Source organism: Megalobrama amblycephala, linkage group LG18 (assembly GCF_018812025.1).
Source record: "Megalobrama amblycephala isolate DHTTF-2021 linkage group LG18, ASM1881202v1, whole genome shotgun sequence".
Taxonomy (NCBI): Eukaryota; Metazoa; Chordata; class Actinopteri; order Cypriniformes; family Xenocyprididae; genus Megalobrama; species Megalobrama amblycephala.
In genome coordinates this window covers 24019512-24026362 of record NC_063061.1, presented here as the reverse complement: position 1 = coordinate 24026362, position 6851 = coordinate 24019512, and the positions used below count along the sequence as shown (strand labels likewise).

Here is a 6851-nt window from a genome sequence, read left to right as displayed (position 1 = left end):
TTTTATTTTAATCATGCACAAGTAAATGTTGAGATTAATATTAACTGAGAATAATAAATGCTTTAGAAATTTTGTTCATTGTTAGTTCACGCTAACTAATGTAGTTAACTTATTGTGAAGTGTTACCAAAATATTAAATCCATTATGACTGTCTGAAACACAAAAACTTGATTTTAAATCATTTCTTACCACATACCCTACAGTTCAAAAGAATTGGGGTTAGTAAGATTTTACTTTAAAATTAATACTTTTTATTCAGCATTAATTAAATGCATTAAATTGATTAAAAGTGAGTACTTTATATTTAAGGGTGTAATGGTACAGAGAAGTCACGGTTTGGTATGTACCTCGGTTTTGGGGTCACAGTTCGGTACGATTTTGGTACAATAGAAAAAGGATCACACTTTAGTTTAGGGTCCAGTTCTCACTATTAACTAACTATTAACAATGACTTTCGCCTCAATAAACCCCTAATTACTGCTCATTAATAGTTAGCAAGGTAGTTGTTAAGTTTAGGTATTGGGTAGAACATGGTCATGCAGAAGAAGGCATTAATATCTGCTTTGTAAGTACTAATAAACAGAAAATATAATAAGCAATTAGTTAATAGTGAGAAATGGACATTAAACTAAAGTGTTACCAGATAAAGGAACAAATCCACAATGCTAGGTTTCTTTTATTTTATTTTGAAAAGACAGTAGTGGAAATCACAGTTTGTTCCACCTAGCGGCAATTAGTCCCCTAGTTGGTACAGTACGGCCTCCTATAGTGTATTAAAGGGTTAGTTCACCCAAAAATGAAAATTCTGTCATTAATTACTCACCCTCATGTTGTTCATGTAAGCAGTTTGATACACGCTCTGAACCACTGATTTGAAAAAAGTTTCATAAAGCTTCAAAGCTTCATGAAGCAGTGTTTTGAAATCGCCCATCACTAGATATTGTTGAATAAAGTCTTTATTTTGTTTTTTTGCCGCACAAAAAGTATTCTCGACGCTTCATAACATTAAGGTTGAACCACTGTAGTCACTGTAGTATTCTCCTTTGTCCATGAGCACAGAAAAACGCATTCAACGCGACTGGACTTTTCAAGCGCTAATTTGCGTATGTGTTCTTCTTCTGCGCTTTTTCCTGTTGTGGTGGTTAGCAAACAGCGCTGTATTACCGCATGCGCCCCCTTCTGGATTGGAGCGTGGATCGCCCGTGACTGACTGTATTCATCGTTTGATTGCATGCACCGAACCGTGATGTCCGTACTGTACGGTTCAGGATGAATACATGTACTGTTACACCCCTAAATAAATGCTGTTTATTTAATTTTCTATTCAAAGAATCCTGAAAAAAATTTGTAGTACAGTTTCCACAAAAAACGTTTTTAACATTGATATAAGGAATATTTCCTGAGCAGCAAATCAGCATATTAGAATGATTTCTGAAGGATCATGTGACACTGAACACTGGAGTAACGACTGAAAATTCAGCTTTGCCAACACAAGAATAAATCCTTTCTTAGGCTGTCCAGACCTACAAACTACTGAACAGATTTCAGAATATGCCAAAAACATCCTTTCCTGCCTGTTTGAACAAAGTCATAAATATCAATATAGATCTTCAGCTAATAAGGAACTCCTATCGTCAGCTGATTTTCTCAGTAACTGTGTTTACTTTAGACAGCTTTATTCTTCATGCTTCCTGCTCTTCTTATTAACACAATGCTTCTGCACCATCTGTTTACTGGTTCACACATGGTCTGTAAACACACACTTGCTACAATACCCTCTTGTCTTTGAACCTCCAGCCTGACTAATTATCCAGTCCATTAATGTCACTTAAGTCTGGCCGCTGAAGTTTGGCAGCGAGTCGGGTCGCAACACCAGTTAACGATCGGATGTGTTTCCGAGGGGTCGTATTGAAACAGATGGACGCTGATGATTGAATGATGGAATTTGGGTTAAGGCGGGTCAGCCTCCGTTTATTTATCATGCAAGAGAGCTGGGATGCGAGCAGAAGGGAGGCTTTGAAAATCAAGCTGCTCCAGACAGCATAAAAGAGCCGCACAAGCATCAATGAAGAGGACCTCTGGATAATACAACCTTGCGTGAAAGTAGGACAGGCAAGTTTGATGAACGGGGAGCCCCTTTAGATACACTCTCGGCTCGAACAAAGACGGCAGACTGTGGATAAGATTATTTACAAGAGCATCGTCTCCCCTGGTCTCTCCGCTGAAGAATAGCTGATCAGCCCTGCTGCTCTCAGCCAAGGCAGTAGCTGAATGCCTGATCAGTTAGTCGATGCTTATCTGATTTGGCTCTCTGAAAGAGCTCCATTGATTTGGAAGTCTTTTACCCCTCTCTGCTCTGGAGAGGTAATGACATGACTGATGTAGCTCGTAAACGTCCTCCAGTTTCTCTGATACAGTCCAGCTGTGTGAGAGAGAGGCAGCAGGCTGTTTACCTATTCAGTTTCACTGGAAAACTTTGGCACTATCTTCTTAAGTGCAAGATTTACTTTTTAAAAAGAATTACAGAAACAGAACTAGTTCACCACAGAGAGTTTAAACCACAGAAGATGAATAACTTACTATAGTAACTTACTATGAGGTTTAAGTTCAACACAGCATGTTTTTGCATCCAACAAAATTGATGGGAATTCTGGTGCTGATTCTACCTATAATTTATTTATTTAACACATTTTGAGTAATAAAAATGTATGTATGTCTATATTATATATACACTATATTCTATATTGCCAAAAGTATAGAGGGTATGCATTGATGTCACTTTCCCGCCAGAACGCACTCCCTCAGCTGGACTGAGTGGCAAAAGAATCTGCTGCATGACTGGATTTAATAGGGGAAACTGCGAAAACGCGAGTAAAACAAACGATTACACTAAAGGTTGGGCTCGAAAGTGTTCCTTACAACTTGTCAAATAAACCTAATCCATGGATATTGACACACCGCCAGGAGTTGTGTTTCCTGACAATTATATGTGCCTGATTTCGACGTTGGGGAAATACATAAAGCAAATCTGCCTGTGAATATTTTATATAACTACAATATAGGTAGGTTTAAATCAGAGTAATCACTTATATTAATGTTATATATATCGTCATATTGTCCAGCCCTTAAACTTGTATAGTTTTTGTTAGTTTTTATTTAAAAACACCCAATTATGCAGAATATAAAATGGTAAATATTTAATTGAGTTGTCAACACCAATATATAACAATACAATATATATGGTATGATTTTACTTCAAAATCCAACAATTTGACACAAAATGATAACTGCAAATGTTTCTCTGCATGGAGTCCAGCTGTTTCTGTAAATTGCAGCAATCCATTTGCTTCTTTCTTTTGTAGCTTTCGGCAGTCTTTAAATATATACCTCAGATTTTGTGTCAAAGCTATTTGTACAGTTAATCACAAAGCTCTTTCCCATTTTGGATGCGTTTTGTGTGTTTTTCGCGGCATTCACGCTGAAAACCAATGCTGCTGTTCAGTCTTTGTGCCACTCAGTGGCCGTAACAGCGTTCATAATGGTTGACGGAAACGTCACGTGCATACAATCTATTGGGACCCCTCCAAATCATTGAATTCCGGTGTTCCAATCACTTCCATGGCCACAGGTGTATAAAATCAAGCACCTAGGGATGCAGACTGCTTCTACAATCATTTGTGAAAGAATGGGTCACTCTCAGGAGCTCAGTGAATTTAAGCGTGGTACCGTGATAGGTTGCCACCTGTGCAATATGTCCATTCGTGAAATTTCTTCACTACTAAATATTCCACAGTCAAGTGTTAGTGGTATCATAAAGTGGAAGCAATTGGGAACAACAGCAACTCGGCCACGAAGTGGTAGGACACGTAAAATCATAGAGCGGGGTCAGCGCATGCTGAGGCGCACAATGTGCAGAAATCGCCAACTTTCTGCAGAGTCAATAGCTACAGACCTCCAAACTTCATGTGGCCTTCAGATTAGCTCAAGAACAGTGTGTAGAGAGCTTCATGGAATGGGTTTCCATGGCCGAGCAGCTGCATCCAAGCCTTACATCACCAAGTGCAATGCAAAGCGTCAGATACAGTGGTGTAAAGTACGCCGCCACTGGACTCTAGCAGTGGAGACGTGTTCCCTGGAGTGATGAATCACGCTTCTCTGTCTGGAAATGCCATGGACAAGTCTGGGTTTGACGGTTGCCAGGAGAACGGTACTTGCCTGACTGCATTGTGCCAAGTGTAAAGTTTGGTGGAGGGGGGATTATGGTGTGGGGTTGTTTTTCAGGGGTTGGGCTTGGCCCCTTAGTTCCAGTGAAAGGAACTCTTAATGTTTCAGCATACCAAGACATTTTGGACAATTTCATGCTCCCAACTTTGTGGGAACAGTTTGGGGATGGCCCCTTCCTGTTCCAACATGACAGCACACCAGTGCACAAAGCAAGGTCCATAAAGACATGGATGAGTGAGTTTGGTGTGGAGGAACTTGACTGGCCTGCACAGAGTCCTGACCTCAACCCAATAGAACACCTTTGGGATGAATTAGAGCGGAGACTGCGAGCCAGGCCTTCTCATCCAACATCAGTGCCTAAACTCACAAATGCGCTTCTAGAAGAATGTTCAAAAATTCCCATAAACACACTCCTAAACCTTGTGGAAAGCCTTCCCAGAAGAGTTGAAGCTGTTATAGCTGCAAAGGGTGGGCCAACTCCATATTAAACCCTACGGATTAAGAATGGGATGTCATTAAAGTTCATGTGCACATAAAGGCACGCATCCCAAAACTTTTGGCAATACAGTGTATGTATCTGCTTTCTACTTTAAAGGTTCTCTAAGCGATGTCACGCGTTTTTAGGCCAAAACATTTTTTGTCACATACAGCAAACATCTCACTATCCGCTAGCTGCCTGTCCCCTGAACACACTGTAAAAAAAAAAAAAAAAAAAAAAAAAAAAAAACGCGGTCTCTGTAGTCGCCACAAGCTCCAAAAATGGCAACAAAAACTACCTGGTGCAGTAATAAACATGCTCCAGCCAATAACCGACAAGAATGATTTTAAATGCGCGTTAATGACTGTTTCAGGAAGCACGGAGGGGAGGGGGAGGAGGAGGAGGGAGGGTCTAGCTAGCCTCTGTTTTGTTTGACAACACTTCGAACGTCAACAGGAAGTTACTCCACCCAGGATCACTTAGAGCACCTTTAATATTTACTCCAGTCTTCAGTGTCACATGATCCTTCAGAAATCATTCTAATATGCTGATTTGCTTCTGAACATTTGTTATTATCAGTTGAAAACTGCTTAATATTTTTGTGGAAACCTATGATACCTTTTTTTTTTTTTTTAGGATTCTTTGATGAATAGAAAGTTCAAAAGAACAGCATTTACTTTGAAACAGAAATCTTTTGTAATATTATAAATGTCTCTACTGTCACTTTTGATCAATTTAATGCATCCTTGCTGCATTATTTTTTTTTAGTTATTTTATTATAAATCATACTGACCCCAAACTTTTTTAATGGTAGTGTATATTTGAAATATATTTAATTTCCTCAGCAGCCAGTTCAGCCTTCATTTCAGACTTCAAGAGAACAACAAATCAGAAACAAAATCGTTTTAGGCAACAAAATTCTCAAAAGAGCTCATAACTTCATGTTTTCAAACTCATTTTATCTGGCAACTGTACTATCTTTATTATTTCTTTTAAACCCATAGTTTGGATTTGGATTTTTTTTTTTTTTTGTCTGCAAGAAATATAAATGTACCAAGCCTGCGGGAAAAAAAATGTAAAAGAAGCTCCACGTACAAAAGCAGCATATTACTAATCATGGAAAAAAATAAATCATGCTACTGAATTTTATTGTTCATGAATCAATTGCCAATTTGCTCTGATGCGTATATTGCATAATTTATGCATTTTTAAGCAGTTCCATCTGCAATGGTGGAAGAATGCAAATGTTACAGAAAAAAATAACAGAAAATAACTTCATAAAATTGAAGTGATTCAAATATTAAAGAGAATGAACAAACGAATGAACAAACGAATGAACAAACGAATGAACAAACGAATGAACAAACGAATGAACAAACGAATGAACTGATTCTGATTCAGAACTAGTTCTTGATTTCCAACTCTAGTTGTATATAATCTATATTAGATTTCAAATAATAGATCAATCTGCTAAAGTATCTTTGTGAACAAAGTGATGAATGTTTGGCAGTTAATTGGAAAGATGATAGCAAATAAACACTTCCATGCTGATGATGAGCTCTTCCATCTCAAAGCCAATTATCTTATCCACTGATAAGCAGGAAAATTACTCTGACAAAAAAAGAAGTGCAGTGCTAGCAAAGCTCATTCTTCATTCTTCTCCTCTCGCAGCAGAAACGACGTGATGACTCAACTGCACACAAAGGTAGATGTGACAAAAATGCTGCTCCACTGAACTGATTTTTCTCAGGCTGAGAACAGAGGCAAAATAGATTATGTTCTGTAGAGGGGCCATTAAAAAAATATTTTTTTCCCATAAGGTCCAATAACAATGTCATTGAAGGGTTCTTGTACCAAAAACAGTCCACGTAGTTTTAAATGACCAATTTCTTCCTGACCTGAGCTGCTGTTAGATGAAAAGGTTATTTTTCCAAAAAAATATCTTCTTTCTTTACAGCATACAGATTTGCAACAACATGAGGGTGAACAAATCTTTCCCAATTTTTTGGTGAACTACCCCTTTAAGGCAGACTATACTGTGAGCTGTGAGAGGTGGATGGTGAAGCGAGGTGTCAGGTGTGTAAATGTGTGTGTCGCTGCTCTGCAGGCACTCTAGAGCACATGCAGGGATGTGGCGCCTGCTGATGCA

General features: G+C 38.6%; 1 protein-coding gene across 4 annotated transcripts in view; it reads right to left on the bottom strand.

The window, feature by feature from the left end:
* The window catches only part of tnksa (tankyrase, TRF1-interacting ankyrin-related ADP-ribose polymerase a), a 113457-nt gene that overhangs the window by 28047 nt on the left and 78559 nt on the right, over nt 1–6851 (bottom strand). The gene's annotated exons all lie outside the window — the stretch shown is intronic.